This window comes from Prionailurus viverrinus, chromosome D3 (genome assembly GCF_022837055.1).
Source record: "Prionailurus viverrinus isolate Anna chromosome D3, UM_Priviv_1.0, whole genome shotgun sequence".
Lineage (NCBI taxonomy): Eukaryota > Metazoa > Chordata > Mammalia > Carnivora > Felidae > Prionailurus > Prionailurus viverrinus.
The window spans coordinates 40,165,297-40,189,382 of record NC_062572.1 but is presented as its reverse complement, the minus strand read 5'-3'; positions in this window follow the sequence as shown (position 1 = coordinate 40,189,382).

The window sequence follows — 24,086 nt, the reverse complement described above, 5'->3', positions numbered from 1 at the left end:
AAAAAATGAATTATATTTTCCTAAAAGATTTGAAGACTAATAATTTTAAGGATTAAATATATATAATTGCCTTTTATGGCAGTCTAATAAAACATTTAGGCAATTCAATCCCAGGATTCCCAAAACAAAGTAGGACACTTAGCTTATTAAATAGCATTAAAGATTTATTTCTAGGCTCATGCATTATATGTAATATCTATAAATAATAAATATACTATTCTTATTTTACCACATATAAATTGCTTCTAAGTTAAATTATATAACAAAACTAGGTCTTAAGCCTAAAGGGAAATTGATTTCATTATATACTTACCTTGATTCTTTTCTTCAGTGCTTGAAATTTGCAGTAATATGACCTTCTGAAATGTGGAACCAAGAAAACTACCCCATTTTTCCATTCTACCCAGATTATTGGAGGAACATTAAAAGCTACCTATAACGTCATTGGAGAGGATACAGAGTCTATACTGCTGGGAGCAATCCCCGGCACATATATCACGGGCTCTTCCCTATTCCTTCCTCAAATGTGACTTTGAACCTGCCTCAGAGAACTGCCTGCAGGTACACCGCCAAGGCAAGAGGGATATCACCCCCAAGGGCCTCAGTGCAAATCCCTGGTAGATGTCCCTCTGGGGCCATATACTCCTGCCTTGTGCCCTATACTGGAAGATGATGCTAACTCAACTTTGACCCCTAGCCTAATCACAGTAGGACTCATCTGCCTGTGGATATACAGACCCTCCTGCTAATCAATGTGTGGAATCCTGGTTGTGTGGCTGCTATGATCATTGAGTGGTTGAGATCTCACCAGGACAAATGAGACAAAACCACCACCGGTTTTTAAGCAGTGACGGTCTTGTCAATAACCAGAAGAGGTATCTTCCTTGAACCAGGTCAGGGCCTGGGTGGAGAGGCCCCAGGTGGGCAGGAGAGTTAGAATCTTCTCTTGGTTTTTACTTCAATGAGATGACTATGAGGTGAAAAGTGGGATGACCATTTGTTCATCCATTCATCCATTCATTCATTCATCCGACATGTACAAAGCATTTGCATGTGCCCTGTTCTGATAAGAGAAGACACATGAGAAACAGGAGAGTAAGGAACCAGGCAAGCTGCCTGCCTGTTGTGTTTGCCCTTTGAAGTTAGACCAGTGCTTCTCAGCCCAAATGCACTATCAACCACCTAGAGGGCTTTTAACAAACACTTAGGCCTAGGGCACACCATTAGAGATTTTTACTTTACCAGACTGGGTTGGGCCTGGATAATCGATATGTTTTAAAAGCTCCCAGGTAATGTTCATGTGTAGCCAGCATTGAGAACCCCGGAGCTACAGCACAGACAGTGATGGAATGGGCAGGAACAGGGACCAACAAGTAAATAATCTATAACCAGATCAAAATCCTGACCCCTTTAATATGTTTATATGTTAACTTCCTTTGGGTTTTCCCTGAGTAAAAGCCTGCCTTGGCTATGCTTAGAAAACAGGAAAAGACATGTCTATCCATGCTTGAGGCAACGCTTTAAAGGGAGCACAGCACACCCTCATCTTGTCCTGGAGGTGGCAGTGGTCATTGAAGGTTGATGACCCCAAGCAAAGATAAACTTTGGGGACCAGAGTCAGGCCCAGATCAAATACATCTGCTCCTTGTAGAGAGTCTCCTTTCAAGTGTTTAATATGCTCCTGCCTTGAGGGCACCCTTTTATCATTTCAAAGTCCCAGTGCCCACACACAGCAGGGTGCGTGGCTCAGACAAGACAGTCGGTGAATGTCTGTTGAATAAATGAGTGAAAGTATCTAAAGCATTTATACCCCCTCCCCACTCGTTTATTTATGACCTTTCCTGGTATCCCCAGACCTACTCCCACAAAGGCTAGGCTGGACATGACCTTTACTGAGAGATCTGCTCTGGCCAAAAGTGCTGCGTGGAGAATGGGTCATACTCATTCTTTTTACTCAATTCTGGCCTAATGGACATCAGCTCCGCCCCACTAGCATTGCCCTCTAGACCCAAGAAAAAATGGCAAGATAAATGAAGCTATAAAGGTTGTCTTTCTTAACGTAAGTTATTTTTAGAGCAAAACAACTATTATTTATTGACTGGTACAGCATGGCCTGATGATGTCGTGAAACAATCTATTCTGAAGCATGAGTCAGATTGCAATTAAGGCCATAGGGAATTTCATTCTAAATTCCCTGGTTAGGGGTGATCGAAATCCAATTTATGGTACTGCAAGAAACATATACTTCCACTTTTCATTCCCACAAAAATGTAAAATTAAAATGGAGAAGCAGAAATAAGTGCACAAGAATGTTAGAAATAAATTCAAAATTAACAACTTCTGTCAGAAACACAAGACGTGGATGACACGGAGATTCCCTGTCTAAATACCAAACAGACCCATCATACGGGGCTTACGTGAGGTGTCCAGAACAGAGATGTTACTCTCGTAATTTGTATTTCTCAAGCACTATTTTTCTCGTTTTTTTAAATGTTTTTTAAAAATTTTTTTAACGTTTATTTATTTTTGAGAGACAGAGAGAGACAGAGCGCGAGCAGGAGAGAGGCAGACAAAAGGGGAGACACAGAATCCAAAGCAGGCTCCAGGCTCTGAGCGGTCAGCACAGAGCCCAACACAGGACTGGAACTCACAAGCTGCGAGATCATGACCTGAGCCGAAGTCAGACGCTTAACCAACTGAGCCACGCACGCGCCCCAATTTTTTTCTCATTTTTAAAGAAAAACATTTTAAAGGAACGGGGGAAAAGCAATGCATTTTTGCCTCCTAGTTTCAGCAAATAGATCGTCTGTCACTGTTTGTAACATGAAACGTCATTTTAGCCACAAGTTAAAGAAAAACAACTTGGCATTTACCTTATAAAGTTGTTCTTTGCTTTTAGAAAAATGCAGGTGAGGCGCCTGGGGGCTCAGTCAGTTAAGCCTTGACTCTTGATTTCAGCTCAGGTCATGATCTCATGGCTTGTGAGATCAAGCCCCACATCGCGCTCTGCGCTCTCTTGGGATTCTCTCTCTCCCTCTCTCTCAGCCCCTCCTTTGCTCTCTCTCTTTCTCAAAATAAACATTTAAAAAAAAAGAAAGAAAGGAAGAGAAAAATGCATGTGACGCACATAGCGCACAATAGGCGTTCTACAAATGTAGCTCCCCTGCCTTTTCTTACATTTATCTCCTCTGCCCAGTAAGTGTGTGTCCTGAGAGCTAAGATATTAAATCTCCAAGACGTTAAGGGTGACTTTTAGACAATGATTAGGCAAGAGACACAGGAAGCAGGTTAACTAACTCCAAGTCACATTGCAAGTCAGAAAAACTTTTGAAGGAAAACTCCAGTACCTCTCCCTATCTCCCGTGACTATGTGGTTGTTTCACACACAAAAAATATCTTTATAAGAAAAAGGAAAAAGCTTTCGGGGCACCTGGGTGGCCCGGTCAGTTAAGCTTCTGACTTTGGCTCAGGTCATGATCTCGCAGTTCATGAGTTTGAGCCCCACATTGGGCTCAATCCTCTATCCCTGTCTCTCTCTGCCCCTCCTCGGTTCATTCTCATTCTCTTTCTCTCTCTCTCTCTCAAAATAAACATTAAAAAAATTTTTACATAATAATAATTTCAGAAAAAGAAACGTAAAAAGCTTTCTTCCTAAGAAAATTCATGAAGGACCAAAGATAATATTCAAAGAATAGTATCTAAGAATGTATGTATGTCTATGACACAAGACCACAGAATGGGAGCTTAGGTCTCAAAAAAAAAAAAAGAAAAAAGAAAAAAGGCAAACAGAACATGAAACAATACTTCAAATCCAAAATACAAATCTACCCCAATTAAATAATATTAAAAACATAATGCTTTACACTCTCACCAGAAAATCATCATTCAGCTTTTAAATTTAGACAATATCAGAATTATTCAGATCAGCAAGATGGCCATCTGCTTTCAAGCATGCAGCTGCTAGCCTTTAAACAGCAACTTTTCATGATTCATAACTTATTCATCCCAGGATGCACTTAGACATCTGCTTTATCATCAATTCGGCTTGTCATAGCATTTGGCTTTAAAGTTTCACAACCTCGACCCAGGTAACGGATTGAACCAGTAAATCAGTCCTCTTCCACAGAAAGAAAATCAACTGTATAGCCCTCTCCAAGACAGATGGCCCAACATTGAAATCACATACATGCATCTGAATCTAAAAACATATTATTATTCATTCCCTTTAAAACAATAACATTAGCGATAGCTACCATTTAGCCTACTATAGGCCAGACACTTCATCTTTATCTTCATTAACACTCTGGAAATTAGATCCTATGAGCTTTGGTTCACAACGCAGAAAATCAGCAAGATTTTGGGCTTACCCAATGGCACGAAGTGTGGACATGGCAGAGGTGAGCTCCTTGCACCCAGGCCTATCTGTCCTCAAATCCACGCTTCTGCAGAAACCAACTTTGCCTCATATTTGAATGGCCCTGGAATAACTTAAATATTGTCATCGGTTGTTTAGAGGAGCAACTATACTCATTTCAATGCCATTTAGTTTCAATTCAAAGACTATCTCACATATGACATCCAGTTAATATAAATGCTCTGAAAACTATCAAGCGCTGTGTAAATTTCTTGGCTCTTTTTTTTTTTTTTCCAAGTCAACTTTGGACAATCTTGTCTGTCCATTCTTTCACTCTCACTAAGAGCAGTAGCCTGGAGAAGATGGAGAATCCAGGGAGGGTACAAGGACAGAGCTCATTTCTGTGTGGTTGAGAGAACACTTTGTTAAATTCTAATTTGGAAGAAGGCATTCTCAAAATACAGAAGATTTTCTCCAAAGGAGACTAGTTTTATCTCTTGTTCTTTTTTTTTTAATGTTTTTATTTATTTTTGAGAGAGCACATGTGTGCACACATGAGCAGGTGAGGGGCAGAGAGAGGGGGGGACAGAGGATCCTAAGCAGGCTCTGGGATGACAGCACAGAGCCCAGTGTGGGGCTCAAACTCAGGACCAGTAAGAACATGACCTGAGCCGAAGTCAGACAATTAACCAACTGAGCCACCCAGGCACCCTGTTTCTTTTCTTTGTCTCTAATCTTAGTGTGCACATTATTGTTGCCTGCTATTTATTTAAAAACTACGTGGTATATGGGGCGCCTGGGTGGCGCAGTCGGTTAAGCATCCGACTTCAGCCAGGTCACGATCTGGCGGTCCGGGAGTTCGAGCCCCGCGTCAGGCTCTGGGCTGATGGCTCAGAGCCTGGAGCCTGTTTCCGATTCTGTGTCTCCCTCTCTCTCTGCCCCTCCCCCGTTCATGCTCTGTCTCTCTCTGTCCCAAAAATAAATAAACGTTAAAAAAAAATAAAAAATAAAAAAATAAAAACTACGTGGTATATAGAAGATAAGTGGATCCAATAATATCAAATCTTGGTTCTGAAACCTAATATTGGCCTTACTTTCGTCATCTGTAAAAATGGGGATAATGACACCATTTGCCCTATGTCTTCTTTTTATTTTTTTTTTTAATTTTTTTTTTTCAACGTTTATTTATTTTTGGGACAGAGAGAGACAGAGCATGAACGGGGGAGGGGCAGAGAGAGAGGGAGACACAGAATCGGAAACAGGCTCCAGGCTCCAAGCCATCAGCCCAGAGCCTGACGCGGGGCTCAAACTCACGGACCACGAGATCGTGACCTGGCTGAAGTCGGACGCTTAACTGACTGCGCCACCCAGGCGCCCCCTATGTCTTCTTTTTATATGATATGTAGCAGACAATGGAATGCCATGAAAAGATGATAACAGTACATTGTGTAAACAATATATCAAAAAGTAATATGCATAGTCAGGATAACATTTATGTTTTAAAAAGTGGAAGCTATATTCATAGAGACGAGGTCTGTGAAGTTATATATAAAATACTAACAGTGGTTACTGATGAATAAAATGTGATTTTTGTTTTCCTTTTGATTATCTACGCTTATCAAAATTTCTAAAACTCTGACAACAAACATTTTCCAGTGGTGAAGTATTTTTAAATTTTAAACAATAATGGGGAATTAGAAAATGCAATAATTATAGGAGAAAGATAAGCAGGCAGTCTGGTTAACTTCAACCACCTTTAAAACTACATATTTAATTAAAAAGCAAGACCCAACAATATGCCGTCTACAAGAAACCCACATTGAATACAATGATCAAGGTGGTTTAGGGGCGCCTGTGTGGCTCAGTCGGTTAAGCATCCGACTTCGGCTCAGGTCATGATCTCGCGGTCTGTGAGTTCGAGCCCCGTGTCGGGCTCTGTGCTGACCGCTCAGAGCCTGGAGCCTGTTTCAGATTCTGTGTCTCCCTCTCTCTGCCCCTCCCCCGTTTATGCTGTCTCTCTCTGTCTCAAAAATAAATAAACTTTAAAAAAATAATTAAAAAAAATAAAAAAATGATCAAGGTGGTTTAAAGGTTAAAGAATGGGAAATAACATACAGTCTATTCTCATTATTCACAAAAGATATGTTCTATAAAGTAGCTGCAAACATGGAACCATCGCTCCCAAAGGAAATATAGGGTTGGGTTCTAATAAGCCTCTGGTCATAACATTTTTGTCAACTGATCAATACATAACCTTGTTTTATGTGTGTTTCGGTTTAAAGACACTTTATTTACTATACGTTGTTGATTCGTTAAAACTGACCTCACACCAATAGCACAGCCAATAGCACGGCCAATAGCACAACCTAACTCAGGTTAGGAACTTACCTAACAATCTCCTCCGTAAGGCATGTCACCACCTTCTCCTGCTTCGAAACACCAGACGACACCTTAGCACTACATTGAGAGCTATGGTAAACAGCTAAATCACCAACAAAAAGCAAGCACAAATGTGTGAAAATCCAAACCGACCACAAAAAGCATACTTGTCTACAGTGTGACAACTGAAACAAGAAGACAAAGTGTTGCCTTGTTCAGCCTCAGCTGGGAACATGCATGTCAGGCAACTCAATTGTTCTGTCATCCTGTGCATGTCCTTGAATGACAGAAAAAGTATTTCAAGTACTGATTTTTGATTGATCTATTTTACAAATAGATTTTACTGAGTAGGCAAATTTGCAAATATGGAATCGGTGAATAATGAGGACTGACGGTACCATACAAATATTAATCAAAAAGAAAGCTGGGGGCGCCTGGGTGGCGCAGTCGGTTAAGCATCCGACTTCAGCCAGGTCACGATCTCGCGGTCCGTGAGTTCGAGCCCCGCGTCAGGCTCTGGGCTGATGGCTTAGAGCCTGGAGCCTGTTTCCGATTCTGTGTCTCCCTCTCTCTCTGCCCCTCCCCCGTTCATGCTCGGTCTCTCTCTGTCCCAAAAATAAATAAACATTGAAAAAAAAAAATTTTTTTTAAAAAAAGAAAGCTGGAGTAGCTATGTTATTATCAGTCAAAATAGACTGCAGAGAAAAAAAAAAAAATTACCAGAGATACAGAAGGATATTACTTAATGATAAAAGAGTCAATTCAGAAAGACATTATAGTCTATTAGATCATTGTCTCTTTAATAAGAGAGCTTCAAGATACATAAAGCAAAAAAGTGTTAAAACAAAAGGAAAAATGAAAAAAAATCCACAATTTTTGCTGGTGGCTTCAGTACTCCTTACCTAACAATCAGTAGACCAAGAAGGCTGAGTATGAGCTAGGATATAGAAGAAATGAACAATACTAGCAACCAACTATATCAAGATGACATTTATAGACCATTCCACCCAAAAAGAGAAGGATACACATTTTTTTTAGTGTACATGAAACATTTAAGATAGACAATATTGTCTCCTAAACATACCTTACCAAATTGAACACACTCAAAATCATAGAAAGCTTATTCTCCATCATGGAATTAAAGCAGAAATCAGTAATAGGAAGATATGTAGGGAATCCCCAAGTGGTTGGAAACTGAACATTTCTAAATAATCCATGGAAAAATAAGAGGTATCAAGGGAAATTACAAAGTATTTTGTACTGAATGAAAATAAAAATACAACATTAAGATATGCTAAAGAGGGGCGCCTGGGTGGCGCAGTTGGTTAAGCGTCCGACTTCAGCCAGGTCATGATCTCGCGGTCCGTGAGTTCGAGCCCCGCGTCAGGCTCTGGGCTGATGGCTCAGAGCCTGGAGCCTGTTTCCGATTCTGTGTCTCCCTCTCTCTCTGCCCCTCCCCCGTTCATGCTCTCTCTCTGTCCCAAAAATAAATAAACGTTGAAAAAAAAAAATTAAAAAAAAAAAGATATGCTAAAGAAATGCTTACATGGAAATTTACAGCATTAAATATCTATATTAGAAAAAAGAAAGATCTAAAATAAACAATCTAAGTTTAATTTTAAGTCTAGGAAAGAAGGGCAAAATAAAGTTAAAGCTAAGAGAAAGAAGAAAACAATAAAGAGCAGAAATCAATGACATTGAAAACAGGAAAAATAATAAGGGATATCAATGAAACTAAAAAGACATCTTTGAAAAGATAAAAAAAAAAAAAATTAACAAACCTGTAGCCAAACTGACAAAAATTAACAAACAAAAACCCACAAGTTACCAGTATGAGGAATGAAAGGGAAATACCGCTATAAATCCCACACATATAGAGCAGATAATAAGAGTATTACAAACAAATTTACTCATATAAAACTAGTAAGTTAGGGGGCGCCTGGGTGGCTCAGTCGGTTAAGCGTCCGACTTTGGCTCAGGTCACGATCTCACTGTCCGTGGGTTCGAGCCCCGCGTCGGGCTCTGTGCTGACTGCTCAGAGCCTGGAGCCTGTTTCAGATTCTGTGTCTCCCTCTCTCTCTGACCCTCCCCCGTTCATGCTCTGTCTCTCTTGTCTCAAAAATAAATAAATGTTAAAAAAAAAAAAATTAAAACTAGTAAGTTAGATAAAATAAACCAATTTTTTAAAAAACTACCAAAACTTATCCAAGATTAACAGAATAGTCCTGTATCTATCTATTAAAGAAATGGAATTCATGTTTAAAGAGCTTTCCACAGAGAAACTTCTAGGCCTTCATGGTTTCACTGATGAATTCCACCAAACATTTAAGGAAGAAATGTTTATGCCAGTCTACGCCATCTCTTTCAGAAAACCAAAGAGACAGAAATACTTCTCATCTTATTTATGAGGAAGCATTACACTGATATCAAAACCACACAAAGATGGTGTGTGGAAAGCAAACTATAAACCTATATATGTTATGAACATGGAGCAAAAAATTCTTCAACAAAATACTACCAAATTTAATCCTTCAGCATATGAAAAGAATAATACATCATAACCAAATGAGTGTTAGGAATGTAAGGCTGGTTCAACATTTGAAAGTCAATCAATGTAACCCATCCTATTAGCAGTCTAAAAAAGAAAACCCACATTATCATATCATTAGATGCAAAAAAAATCATTTGATGATATTCAATGTCTACCGATGATAAAAATTCACAGCAACCTTGGAATAGAAAGGAGCTTCCTTGACCAAATAAAGAGCATCTGTGAAAAATCCTATGACTAACACCATACCTAATGATGAAAGACTGCATGTTTTCCCCTAAAGATTAAAAACAAATCAAGAATATCAACTCTCACTACTTCTACTTAATATAGGGCTAGTAGCTCTAATACAGCGCTAGTAGCCCTAGCCAATGCAAAAAAGGAATAAAACTGGAAAAGAAATGAAATGATCCTTATTTACAGACAACATGATTGCCTAATAAAAACTCCTAAGAAATGCACAAGATAGCTCCTACAACTAATAAGCAAGGTAAGCAAGATCACAGGAAGTGAGGCCAACATACAAAAATCAACTATATTTCTGTAATGAACTTCCAGAAATTGAATTATTTTTAAGTACCATTTAGAGTAGCTCCTCCCAAAAGAAATATTTAGGTATACTCTATCAAAATATATATAAGATCTGTATGCTGAAAACTACAAAATACTGATGAAAGAAATGAAAGAAGAGCTAAATAAATGAAGAGATATATCATGTTCATGGACTGGAGACTCAACATAGTTAAGATATTAACTCCCACAAACTGATCAGTAGATTTCATGGAATTTCAGTTTTATGTAAATATAGGCAAGCTGACTCTAAAATTTATATGGAAAGTCAAAGGAACTGTAACAGCCAAAACAATTTTCAACAAATGGTATTAGAATAATTGAACATTCATATAAAAGAAATAAACCTTAACCAATAATTTACAACATATCCCAAGTCAAGTTGTTACAAACTGAATGTTTGTGTCTTTCCAAAATGTATTTGTTGGAGCCCTTACCTCCAACGTGATGATATTAGGAGGTGGGGCCTTTAGGAGACAGTTAGATTAGATGAAATCATGAGGGTAGGCATCTACTCTCATGATTAGATCTAAATGTAAATTTACAAAAGTTCTAGAGGAGAACATGGGAGAATATCTTCCTGATCTTGGGTTATGCAAAAAGTTCTTAGCTATGATATCAAAAACAAGAACTATAGAAGAAAAAATTGCTAAATTACACTGCATTAAAATTAAAAACTTTTGCCCTGAAAAAACGTAGTATTAAGAGAATGAAAAGTCAAGTCACATTCTGGCAGAAAATATTTGCATATCACATATCCAACAATGGGTTTAAAACCTCAAAAGAACTCTCAAAACTCAACAATATGGAAACAAACATCACCCCAACCAAAAAAAAAAAAAATGGGCAAAAGATTTGAACAGACACTTTACCAAATAAGGTATACATGTGGCAAATAAGTTCTTGAAAAAAAATTATCAAAGCCATTAGTCATTAGGGAAATGCAAATTAAAATGACAATGAATACCATTCTATACCTATCAGAAGGACGAGGATGCTGAGCGACTAGAATTCTCATAAGTTGCTGGTGGTAATGCAAAATGATACAATATTTCTGGAGAACAGTGAAGCGTATACTTACTATAAGATCAGCCTATATTCATACAATATGTACAAGTTGGTTATCACAGCTTAACTCGTAATCTAAATATCTTTCAGTGGGGAAAGTGATAAACAACTGTTGGTACATCCATACAATGGAAGGCTACTCAACAATAAAAAGGAATGAATTCTTGATACATGCAACAGTATGGATGAATCTCAGTGGCATTTACTGACTGAAAGAAGCCAGTCAAAAGGTTACATATTGTATGATTCCATTTATGTGACATTTTGGAAAAGGCAAATCTATAGGAATGGAAAACAGATCAATAGTCACCTGATGGGTGGGGAGAAGTGTCTGAATACAAAGGAGTAGCAGAAGATTTTTTGGTACAATGGAACTGTTTTTTGGTCATTACACGACTTTATGCATGTGTTATAACACACAGAATTAAACACCAAAAAAGTCAATTTAACTGTATGTGTTTTTTAATAGTAAATTAATAGAAGTAAAAAAAAAATACTTATGCTAACAGAAGATAATTTATTTGCCCAAGTTGGCAGATTGTAAACCTTAGAGTTAAGACAGTTTGTTATATAATTTATTTATTCACTGCTCTCTCAGGAATAGGTAAGAGGTTTATATAAATAAATAAAAATTATAACTAGCTTGCAATAAATATTTTTTAAAATATTTTGATAGCTCTCTGTAGAACTATTGTTGCTAAGTGTTTCTCAAACTAATCTTAGAAGTCAAGACTCTGGCTATATAATTGCTTACAATTATACCATTTTATTCCACCTTGAAATCCTTGTTATCATACCTTGTCTAATTCATGTAAAAGAGAAGAAAGATCTTTTTCTTGACAATATATGCCACTTGAAGGCAATCTAAACAAGTCAAGTATATATTTAGGCTATCCCCAAAGAGAGGTACATTAATTCCTGAAGTATACACCAGTCACTGGCTGTAGAAGGGGGATAGCCTAGGGATAAGGAAACTTCTGTCCTCACTTTCTACCTCACAGTCTATTCTTTATTAGCTCTTCCTCAGGGGAGAAGGAGTTGCTAATCTGATTATTCAGTCTAGAATTCTTTGGATGAAACCAGAGCATTGAAAAGCCATTTGCATCTGTGAACATACCCTTTCTCATCTTGGAATAGGTCAGGAAATATTCTGAAATTTTCTTGTGCTCTTTTTCACTTCTAACACCAATGTCTAGTGGTCTTTCTTCTTTCTTCCACTTTGACTTTGTCCCTGAATTGGTAATAATGCCTTGATTTTCCTCCACAAAACCAGCAGCACCATATGGAAAGCCCAGATATCCCAGAACGTTTTTCTCCCAAATGGGAGCTTTTTCATAGCCACGGACTAAGTAATGTGGGTCAGTTTAGTATTCTGCAGCAGAGCCAAAATGTTTTTCCATAATGATCGTGTTACCCTCTTTCCTTTGGCAGAGGTAATATGCTTCGAAACCTTCTCACATTGCTCTACAAAGAAAGATTCCACCTTTAGTTTTGGGGAATGGAAAGAGGAATAGATAAAAGATTTAGGAAAGCAGGGGGCTTCATTTTGGTTTTTTGCCTCAGCCACGCACCCCAGCTTAGTTTAACCCATATTGAGGGACATATGGTACTTACAGAGAAATGAATATATTTACACTTTATTCCTCATTTAACTGTTATTAATTTTGTATCATTCCTTTAGAAGGAAGCATAAATGCATGATAGGCTTTAGTTATCTAATTAAATAATTCGTAGTCATGATCCCTTCTATTAAGGGGTTAAAATATTAAAATGCACAAAATTAAAATCCTCCTAAATTACAAAGTCCATGAATGGAATAAGAAGGAGGAAATTGAGTTGTATTCCCTATGTAAACTGAGAAACCACTCAAAGACTCTGCCCAACTTAAACCCTGTTCCTTACAATCTGTAGACTAATTAAAACAAGAGACTGCAAGGTTATTTTATACCATATGATAAGAGTGAATCCTAGCTAGAGTTATATAAATTCCCATTTATTTCTCCCTCATTACGTTGTACTTCTGGACTGAAATTCGTTTCCTGAATCTCTGTCACTTTTCACCTTTGCCTTTAAGGTAAGCAAAGAGGCAGCAGAATCATTCAAAGCAAGTCAATCTGCTGAGGCAAGGACAGAAGTAGACCTCAGGCTTCCTTTGTCCCTTTGCTAAAATCCAAAGAGCTACAATGTGTTTAGAAGGGCACAGTACCAACTGACCCAGTTTTATGAACAGTTCAATGTTAATTTCTTGTTATATTCATTTTGTATTACTAATTTATTTTATTTTACTTTATTAATTTTGGAATAATCATAGAACATGCCTCTGTTCCTCCTTTCCTGGGAGTTAGGTTGGCTCAGAGAAAAGGGTGGGGGAGTAGTTCCCTTGACTAGTACAAAACATCTGGATCTCCAGATTACAGAGATTTAGAAAAAGCAATAGTCCTAGAAATGAGACTGTAATGATAAAAATCTGGCAGAGTTCAAAAACAATTCACTGTTCTGATATTCTTTCAGAATAATAACACTCTATGAGTTGGAAGACATATGATCAGTAAATGAAAAGGTAAGTTGATATAATATTTTTAGCACCCTATTCTTACTGCCCCAAAATGCTTATGATTTTTTAAGAAAAACTCAAAATTGAAGAAATGACCCAAAAATGTTTCCCCACAGGCTTCTGTACATATCCTATTCAGGTCAATTTATGCCATCCCTGACAGTTATGAATAACTTCTACTTTTCCTATAGTGCAAAACTTAGAAGAAAAATGGAAAAGTAAAGCCCTGTCCCAGTAGTGGGATGCTTAAGCCAGTTCGATCCACTCCAGGAATTACTCACTGCTCTTTACAGTCTTTCACCCACAGTCATGCCTTTAGAAAATGCCTAGTGAACATCACTCATCAATTCTAACTCTGGACAACATTAGCCCATCCTCACCTCAGAAGTGGAAGGACATTTCCCTTTGGCTACACCTGACCTTGGACGAAAAAGCAGCTATCCCTGAAACTGATAAGGCATTTTGTCAAGATAGGTTGTAAGGAATAGGAAAAAAGAGGTTCAGCGGAATCAGAAAACTCCAGCTGAGGCTCCTAAGACTATCTTAAATCAGCTTCCCTGCGGTGGTAAAAGAGAAACAATACTTCTTACTTCAGAGGGTAATTTGAAGATCAAATGGCATAAAAGTGCTTTATAAAGTTGTAAGTAGTTTATAAATGCAACAAAGAACTATTGTTTTTCAACTTCACCAGATCCCGTGTTGACTGAATAAATGTTCTTCACTATCAGGACCAACTTTCCCCCATTGAATTATTTGGGATGGTCAGCAGAAGGGCTCCTGTTGTCCTCTGACTCAATGACTGCAGTGAGGCTCAGAACTGACAGAAACTCACTCCTGCCACTCAGCTACCATCCTGCTGGGGGTGGGGACCTTCTGCTTCTCAAGTTTTGCTGTTTGAATGTGTTGAAACCCAGACTCAATTCTTCCCTTTTAAAATTGCATTATACCTTTCCTCCCCAGCTATCTGAGGTCCAAACCCTACAGCAAATGCAAACGAACATTTCAAGCGAAAGAACCATAACAAACTTAAGAGTTTTAGTCCCCTCTACTCTTCCATTTTCCCCTTTCCACTCACCCCCCCCCCCCACAGCAGTCTTTAATGAAAACAGAGGCTGTAATTTGAAAGACCTTGTATCTAATCTACCAAGAGACAGCTTCTTAAGTTAGCAATGACCATGCTTTCCCCGCTGCTCAAATTACACACACATTACTCACATACACACACATGCACACACCAGTAAGCCGATCGACCGCAGACAAATCTGACTTTTCACCAACTTGTAGCCACGGATAGCAGCAAAGGGACCAAAGTCCTTCACCGGCAGCTCCAAAAAGACACTGCAAGCGCCAGCGGCGCCGCAGTAGCAGCCTCTGCGCTGCAGCCTGCTGCCAGAGTTTCAGGTCTCATTCCTTGAGGAGTATCGCTCCTCTGCCTATAGTCCTACTTCCGTGGGCTTCACCCACTTCTTTCCTCAGGACATCGGGAGGAACCGGGTCACTCTGCCACTTTTGCAGAGGGGGAAGTGGCTGTGAAGAAGATCCCCACCGAAGTAGCCTGAAGCCCACGACTCCTGGCCGGATCTCTCCAGCCTCCCGCCCACGTAGGCGCCTGTGTGTCTGGCAAAGGTCCCAGTTCTCAAGGTGCCTGAGCTCCGGTGGGATGTGGAGGAGCCTAGCGGGAAGAGCAGTGGCGGGACTAAGGTTGGGGATGGGTAGAGGACAGAAGGGACGGGACCGGGAAGAAAAGCAAAGACTCCGCACAGAGGCACTCTCCCGCCCCTAGCTTACAGAGGGTAACTTCAAAACGCGCAGATAACAGGCAAGGAAAAGGCCTTTTCTCCCTATCCTCTCCCTTCTCTTCCCCGCTCCCCGCCCGGACACCTGGTGAGAAAGCAAGGTGCAGGTATACCTGGAGCGAACACCATGATTTCCTCCAGCCGCTACGCCCCTAGGTGAGGAGGACACAAAGGCAGACGGAGGGGTGGGAGAAAAGCCAGGACTTGGCGTGGTCCAGGGCAGGTGGGCGCGCAGGGCGCGGGCCGGGCCGGTCAGCACCTCGGACAGCTCCTCGCCGCGCGATCCCGGGGCCGCAGCTCCAGCCACCGCGGCGCGCTCAGCCTCCACAATGCACTGCTCTGCCGGCGGCCACCGCGGCGGCGGGAGGAGGAGACCGAATCCTGCTCAGTTCATTCCTCATTCCCGTGCCAACTCAGCGTACACTGCTGCTTAGGGAGCAAAACACTTCTATCGCTTCCACGGGAGAAGGAAGGACGGAAGAGGAAGAGAGAAAAAGGTAATTGCCCGGCTTCCCGGCAGGGGGACAACTAATTGCTTCTAATTACCTGCTGTCTCTAGCCCCCGTGGATATTGGACTGACATTTAGGATGGGCTTGCCCTTTTATATATATATATATAACTCAAAGAACTTTACTCCTGAGGATGACTCTAAGTTCTCCGGGTTGGATGGCTCTGAATAGAGGGGTGGGGCCTTAAAGTGAATAGGCCCTTGGGATTCCATGACTTCTCTCCGCCTCTCAATTTCAGTCTTCTAACGTCAGAAAGAGAGCTAGAGGGAAGGACAGGGTGACTGGAGCATGTGAGGAGTGCTGGAGGACTGCTCCCAGGTGGCCAATCTGGCTCTGAAAGCTTCTAAACTTGGAGGCCCTCAAGGTCATCAGTTTAGAGAGAGCAGGACTGGCCAATACAGAGGTAAGAGAACTCTGTGAAGCATGTTGTCACTGACAAATTCACACACTCTACAAAAGGTTGAGTCAACAGAGTTCCCTTCAAGTATGAGAACAGCTCCGAGACTGATCAAGAAACTTTAGTGCTTCCCCTCCCGTTTATCCAACTGATAACTGTGTCCCCCATACACACCAAGTTCTAAAGATACTGAGAGGCACCCCACACTCACTTCATGCTTCTAAGTCACTGCTCATTTTGAAATCATTATCTAGTCCAAGAAATGTTTGTGTAGTGTGGATAGCCCAGACTAGACGTTACCCAGCTTGAAACAAGTCCAGCTGGGTTACAACCCCAGAGCGAACGTGACACAGGATCCCCCAATCTCAAAGCAGATGTCAGTTGCTTTGGGTTTTATTCTCCCTGTATGCAGCTGAATGGAGTTTTCCAAGAACAAACAGTGACCTGGGTCATCTCCAGTGTTTTATGGGGTTTCTTCACATGCATCTCTCCCTGGAAAATATAGCTATTCTGAAAATACAATATTTCTTAATAATTTGGTTGGTGGCCATAAGTTCTACACGCTTTTGCCAAATATAAAGCATTCAAATAGCCTTATTGGAACTGGTTTTGTTCAAAGCCATCTGATAGATTTCAAACGCAAACAGTTTTACAGCTCTTGAACTGCAGTTTGCATGGAGGCATATGGGCAGCCTCAACATAACACAATCAGTACTGCTCTGTGCACCTGGCTCAACACAGGCTTAAACAGATGGAACCTGCCTCAGCAGCAGCAAGATGCAGGTCAGCTGATGGGCAGGACAAAGTATGAGCATGATGAGATGCAGTCCTCTCACTTCCCCAAATTACTCCAAAAACGAGGGACCAAGAGTACTTCACTCTGCCTTCTTTGCTTTATCACCAGAAGTGTGATACACTCTTCAAAATAATCTTTGAATGATTGGAAGGCCTCTTTCAAAGATCTCTTTCTAACCTTTATTTTTTCTGGGCCTTATTCTCTTAATGCATAAACAATTATTCATGATTAAATTCAAGGGAAAGCAATGTGGTGTTGGAAAAGAAAAAAGACTTGGAAATGAGTCAGACTCCAGTAGAACGTCTCCACCAAATACTCGCTGCGTGACCTTGGATAAGTTATTTAACTGTCTCATCTGCAATATAACGATTAAGGTGTTGTGAAGGTTTGTTGCAGGGATTAAATGTGCTAATGAATTAGCCGATTAATTAAGAGAGAGCACAGCCCCAGCTAAACCCATTCTAGGAAATTGATGACACACTGGGAGTAGATGACACCCTACAGGAATGCGAACTAAGTATGTTAAATCGGTACATCTCAAATATTAATGTGCATATACATCCCATGGAGATCTTAAAATGTAGGTCATAATTCAGTAGATCAGGGTGGGTGCTGAGATTCTGCATCTCTAATAAGGTCCCAGATGATGTCCAGGCTGTAGGTCCATAGGATACTGCTGGTCCATAGAACATATTTTGAGCAGGAAGGTGTTAGATACATCAGCATTTAAAAAGAAACCATTTATACCACCTGCAACCTCAGAGCGTATTTTTCTAAATGTTAAATAAGGAAGGAACTCACATGGATTCCCACAGGCTTCCAACCTAGACAGAAGCCAAGATGGTAGTAGAAATAACGAATGCCTGAAAATGGTCCCACGAGGGTCTTTGATTAGTTTGTTATGGCAGTAGCAGGTAATATGATCCAGTAAAATCCAAAGCAACAGGTCAAGGACACAAGAAAAAACTCCTCAGTCCATCCTCAGCTCTTCTCCCTCTTCCTCCTGTGAACTCTTCATTTTCTCTACCCAACACATCATTGCTACCTAGCCAGAGGACAATATACTCCCAATTCAGTTTTTGCATCATAGCAGGAGCAATTAGTATTATTCCCAGTAAAATCCAAGCACTTTAATAATTTTTTTATTTATAATTATTTCATCAGTAAATTTTATATTCAACAATATTATCTCCAATTTTTACTACTACTGGAGGTATTATTCTGTTGGTTTAATTTACATACCCAAATAGTGCTACTAGATTTTTTTTTTTTAATTTTTTTTTTCAACGTTTATTTATTTTTGGGACAGAGAGAGACAGAGCATGAACGGGGGAGGGGCAGAGAGAGAGGGAGACACAGAATCGGAAACAGGCTCCAGGCTCTGAGCCATCATCAGCCCAGAGCCCAACACGGGGCTCGAACTCCCGGACCGCGAGATCGTGACCTGGCTGAAGTCGGACGCTTAACCGACTGCGCCACCCAGGCGCTCCAGTGCTACTAGATTTTTTATATCTTAGTATAAATGATCAATTTAATAAGACTGTCTCATAGGAAAATAAGAATTTCCTTTTATTCTACCATAAGAGCCAGATTCTGTGATATATCCAGTCTTACTCCACAACTGAGGCTTAAGTTCCCAATATAGTCTCACTGTGTCTCTGTTTAAACGGTTCCACTCAAGGTAACTCATTCTCTAGTCAAACAATCCACTACATTTTGAAATAGCCATTTACCAGACAGGCAGCAGCCACTTCAACCACTACCATCTACCTCGTTCTAGCACCTTCATTTCTAGCCAAATGATGGGAATACTGAGAGGAAGCAAGACAGTGAACAAGTTGGACTAGATGCCACAACTTTCCTGCTCTTATGCTGAGCTTATCAAACTGGGCACCCCTACCTATGAATACTCGAACAAGGTGCTAGATGAACTGGAAGGCACAGAAGAAACAAAAAAGACATAAAAGAAACACCTAATAGAATCAACTATTATAATTAAAATTGGGGAGAATATTTTTTGTTATTTTTTTTAAGTTTATTTATTTATTTTGAGAGAAGGGAGGGAGGGACAGAGAGAGGGAGGGAGAGAAAGAATCCCAGGCAGACTCCACGCTGTCAGCCTGGAGCCCAGTCCCCCAAACCATGAGATCATGACCCATGCCAAAATCAAGAGTCAGACACTTAACCGACTAAGTCACCCAGGCGCCCCAGAAACTTGGGGGAGTATTTCATGCAAAAATGAACATGGATGCACTATGAAGTAGTGATTCATGTGACACATAAACATTAAATTAGAACCTCCAAAGAAACTAGGAGAGGCAGATTAGAGCTATAACTCTCAGACTTCCTGCAAGTTCCCATCTATTCCCTCAAACATTAATTTATTCTACTCTGTCTTTAGAGCTTGAAAAAATAGAAAACTTTGAAAACCCATCTTGAAATATCCCCCGTTTCCATTATTTGCAGCTCACCTTGGCTCGAGCCATACCCTGATTCTTCCCACTCCATACTTATTTTAATGCATTATTCAACCAACTATAATTTCAAAGAATTCTTAGTATCTCTGAGGACAGCTGAAATAGATTGAAAAGAAGCATTTTCATTATGAAGCATATTGACATAATTTTTTTCCAAATGTCTTCCCCTATAAGTTGCAAATGATTACAGAAATGAAGTGCTGGAAAAGAACTCTTTTCATCTAAAAGCTGCCGGAAGTTGTTGAATTGTCTAAGGGAGGCCATAGAGGTGAATTCAGCAGGAATTTAAAAAGGAATGAGAGAATGTGGCATAGACATGAAAAGAGAAAAACTGAATGAGGAAGAAGACATTGAAAAACTAATCTTTTTGCTATCCAATCTGTGAAGATTTAAAGAAAGTGAAGTAAAAATACATCTAGAGAGGGAAATGGCATAAATTGAAAAAAAAAATGATGATAGAAGATGGAATAAAAGGGAAGGGAAAATAAGGACTATACTGCTGTAAGAAAAGAAATAGGAAATACTAAAGAATTTTGCAGGCTTAAAGAATATAGGACAGTGTCTCTGTAGGTTTGCATTTTATGAAGCAGTTTATGAGTCCTGTGAGATGTTTTAAATGGTCTATGAAAGAGACATATTTTCTAAAAGGAAACATCAGCAAAACTTCTCTATTGGAAAAAGTAAATTAGAACAGTTAAAATTTTATAGCGTGCTCATGCACAATGAATATTTTCCTGAAAGAAAAATTCTAACATTGTTTGAAGACCTTTTTCTCCTACCAAAGGGTTATGTAGCCATGTCCATTTCTGTACTAAAAGTTCCCCAAGTCTGTCTCTCTCTCTCTCTCTCTCTCTCTCTCTCTCTCTCTCTCTCTCTCTCAACATACACACACACATGTGTGCACTAATTTTACTAGATAACAGGAAAGGGAGAATCAACTGAGAACATTCAAATTAAAACCAATTTGGTTAGTTTTTAAAAAGAAGCATAAAGCATTTAATTCAATATTCCACTCAGCTTCAATATTGTTAACAGACAATAGATTCTAAATGCAAAAATCTCTCTGTTTATATATAGGTTCCAAACTAAGGCAATTTCAGAAGGAAAAAATCAATGAGAAAAAAAGACTGGAAAGACAAGAGGTGAAAAGAGAAGTAAAAGATAGGAAAGGAATATGAGGGGTGCCTGGGTGGGTCAGTTGGTTGAGCATCTACTTCAGCTCAGGTCATGATCTCATCCTGTTCATGAGTTTGAGCCCTGTGTCAGGCTCTGTGCTGACAGCTCACAGCCTGGCTCCTGCTTCAGATTCTGTGTCTCCCTCTCTCACTGCCCCTAACCCACTCGCATTCTGTCTCTGTCTCTCTCAAAAAATAAAATAAACATTAAAAAAAATTTTTTTTAAAAGACCATGGATGCAATGCCATGCCTACTCATGCACATGATTCTGAGTTTCATTTAAAAAAAAAAAAAAAGGAAAGGAATATGAGAAGGAGAAAGAAAAGAGGCAGCAAATAGAAACAGAGCTTCCTGGGAAGAGCATCAATAAAGGAAGAGGGAGGGGAGCCTGGACTTTAGCTCAGGTCATGATCTCACGGCTTGTGAGTTCTGAGCCCCATGTAGGGGGGCTCTGTGCTCATAGCTCAGAGCCTGGAGCTTGCTTAGGATTCAGGGTCTCCTGGCCCTCTCTGCCCCTCCCCTCCCCTGCTCTCTCCTCCCCTGCTTGTGCTCTGTCTCTCTCTCTCTCTCTGTGTCTCAAAAATAAAGATTAAACAGAAGTAATAAAATAAAAAAAAATAAAGGAATACATATACTAAAGACTGAAAAAAATGACATATTGAGAAATTCAAAAAAGCTTTAGAAAAAACAAGAAAAGAGTATCAAACTTCTTTTTAAGTATGATGACAAAGATTAGAGCCTCAATACAGTCCAAACTGAGAAACTGGGTGCTTTTCTTAGATCTGCTCACTTGGACTGTATGTTTGGGAATAACTTTAATCATTGCCTTCAGAAATACTTATTAATTTTTATTGCCCAGCCATAAAAAAAAGAATGAAGTTTTGCCCTTTGTCACAATATGGATAATCCTAAAGGATATTATGCTAAGTGAAAATAGAGACAAATGATTTTGTGTATACGTAGAATCTAAAAAACAAAACAAATAAACAAACAAACTAACAAAAAACAGAAACAGACTCATAAATACAGAGAACAAACTGGTAGTTGCCGGAGGGGAGAGGGGTAGGGGGTGGGCAAAATAGGCGAAGTGATGAAGAGGTACAAACTTTTAGTTACAAAATAAGTCACAGAGATGAAAAGTATGGCACAAACAATATAGTCAATGAGGTATGGTGACAGAGAGTGACTATACATAGAGTGGTGAGTACTGAGTAAGTATATAGAATTGTCAAATCACTACGTTGTACACCTAAAATTAATTTAACATGGTGTGTCAACTATATTTCAGTAATAAATATTTTTAAAAGAAAGAAATACTGATGAGTTTTTTAAGCAATTGTTCAAAGCTCCTCATCTCTATTCGAAGGTTCAATTCAGAATTAGGAGTCATAGTGCACTACGCAGAGATTCCAGTACCAGAAAATTATGTTAGGCCATGGTACCTAAGAACTTAGCAATACTGACTCTTTGGCTGCTTTTTAACCGATTTTAAAAATCTGCTTGTAACATGAGAGGGATCCTTTGCAAGCTTAGTGTAGGAAAAGATTTCCTAGATAAGACACAAGAAGCACGAATCATAAAAGAAAATAATTGATGAATGGGACTTTGTCATAATTAAATATTTCTTCTATCTGAAAAACACTGCTAAGAAAAATACAAGCTACAGACTAAGAGAAAATACTTACTATATGTATATCTGACATCTTTATTCATAACTCTTGCAATAAGTCAATAAGACAACAACCCAACTAAAAACTTGCCAAAATGTTTAAATAAACTTCATAAGATGAATGTATTAGTAATGGCCTATAAGCATATGAAGATTTCTCAACACAATTAGTCACCATAGAAATATAAATTTAAACCACAGAGAGGTATCATTACACACCCAGGAGTGGGGCGCCTGGGTGGCTCAGTCGGTTAAGCATCCGACTTCGGCTCAGGTCATGATCTTGCAGTCCTTGAGTTCGAGCCTCGCGTCGGACTCTGTGCTGACCGCTCAGAGCCTGGAGCCTGTTTCGGATTCTGTGTCTCCCTCTCTCTCTGACCCTCCCCCGTTCATGCTCTGTCTCTCCCTGTCTCAAAAATAAATAAACGTTAAAAAACAAACAAACAAACAAACAAAACCACACCCAGGAGAATGGGGAAAATTTAAAAGACTGGCAATGCCAAGTGTTGATGAGATATGGAGAAACTAGAACGCTCAAACATTGCTGGTGACAATGTGAAAGGTTACAACCACGTTGCAAAACAGTCTCATAGTTCCTTAGGACATTAAAAATATATTTACCCTAGGACACATCTATCCATTCCACCCCTACTGGGTTACCCAAGAGAAATGAAAACTGTGACCACTCAAAGACCTATGCATGAACATTGACAATAGCTTTATTCGTCACAGCCAGGAAGTGAAAACAACCTCATCCATCAACATTGCATGGCTACACAAACTGCGGCATAGAGACACAACAACATGATAAACCTCAAAAACATACTCAGTAAAAGAAACCAGACACAATAGACTACATACTATACGATTCCATTTATATGAAATTCTAGAAACGGCTAAAGAGCTGCAGTGACAGAAAGCAGTTCAGTGGTTATCTGAGGCTTGGGGGCATGGAAAGGTAGATTGGAACTGGCTAAAAACACAAACTTTTGGGGATGATGGAAATGTGCAGTATCTTCACTGTTACTGGTGGTTCCATGGGTATATACATGTGTTAAAACCCATTGAACTGTACAACGATAATGAGTGCATTTTACTTTATGTAAAGTATATTGCCATATATTACCATAACTGTTCTAAAAGAGTTTGTGACAATCTGATATTTCTAATAAATAGAAATATGGATAAGAATATCCTCGGGGCGCCTAGGTGGCGCAGTCGGTTAAGCGTCCGACTTCAGCCAGGTCACGATCTCACGGTCCGTGAGTTCGAGCCCTGCGTCAGGCTCTGGGCTGATGGCTCAGAGCCTGGAGCCTGTTTCCGATTCTGTGTCTCCCTCTCTCTCTGCCCCTCCCCTGTTCATGCTCTGTCTCTCTCTGTCCCAAAAATAAATAAACGTTGAAAAAAAAAAATTAAAAAAAGAAAAAAAGAATATCCTAAAATTGGAATATTTTGAGAACTAGAATCAACTCTAAAATATGCTAACTCGATGTCACCTAATTTTTAAAAATACGTTAAATCAAATTTCACATTTTCTGTCCAATGGTTTTGAATTATTGTATTTAGTCAATATGAGTGACTGGAGAAGGAGTAAATAGTTATAAAATTGACAACTTATTTTCAAAATAAGCATTCTTTTCTTTATTCATTTATGCGACATGCATTTACTGATCAGGGGATCAATACTAAGGACAGGATCGGATACTAAAGATTCAGAGGAATAAGACACAGGTAAGCTCTCAAGTAGCTTAGAGTCTAGTAGAAAAAAAAAAAAAAACCAGGGGAAGGT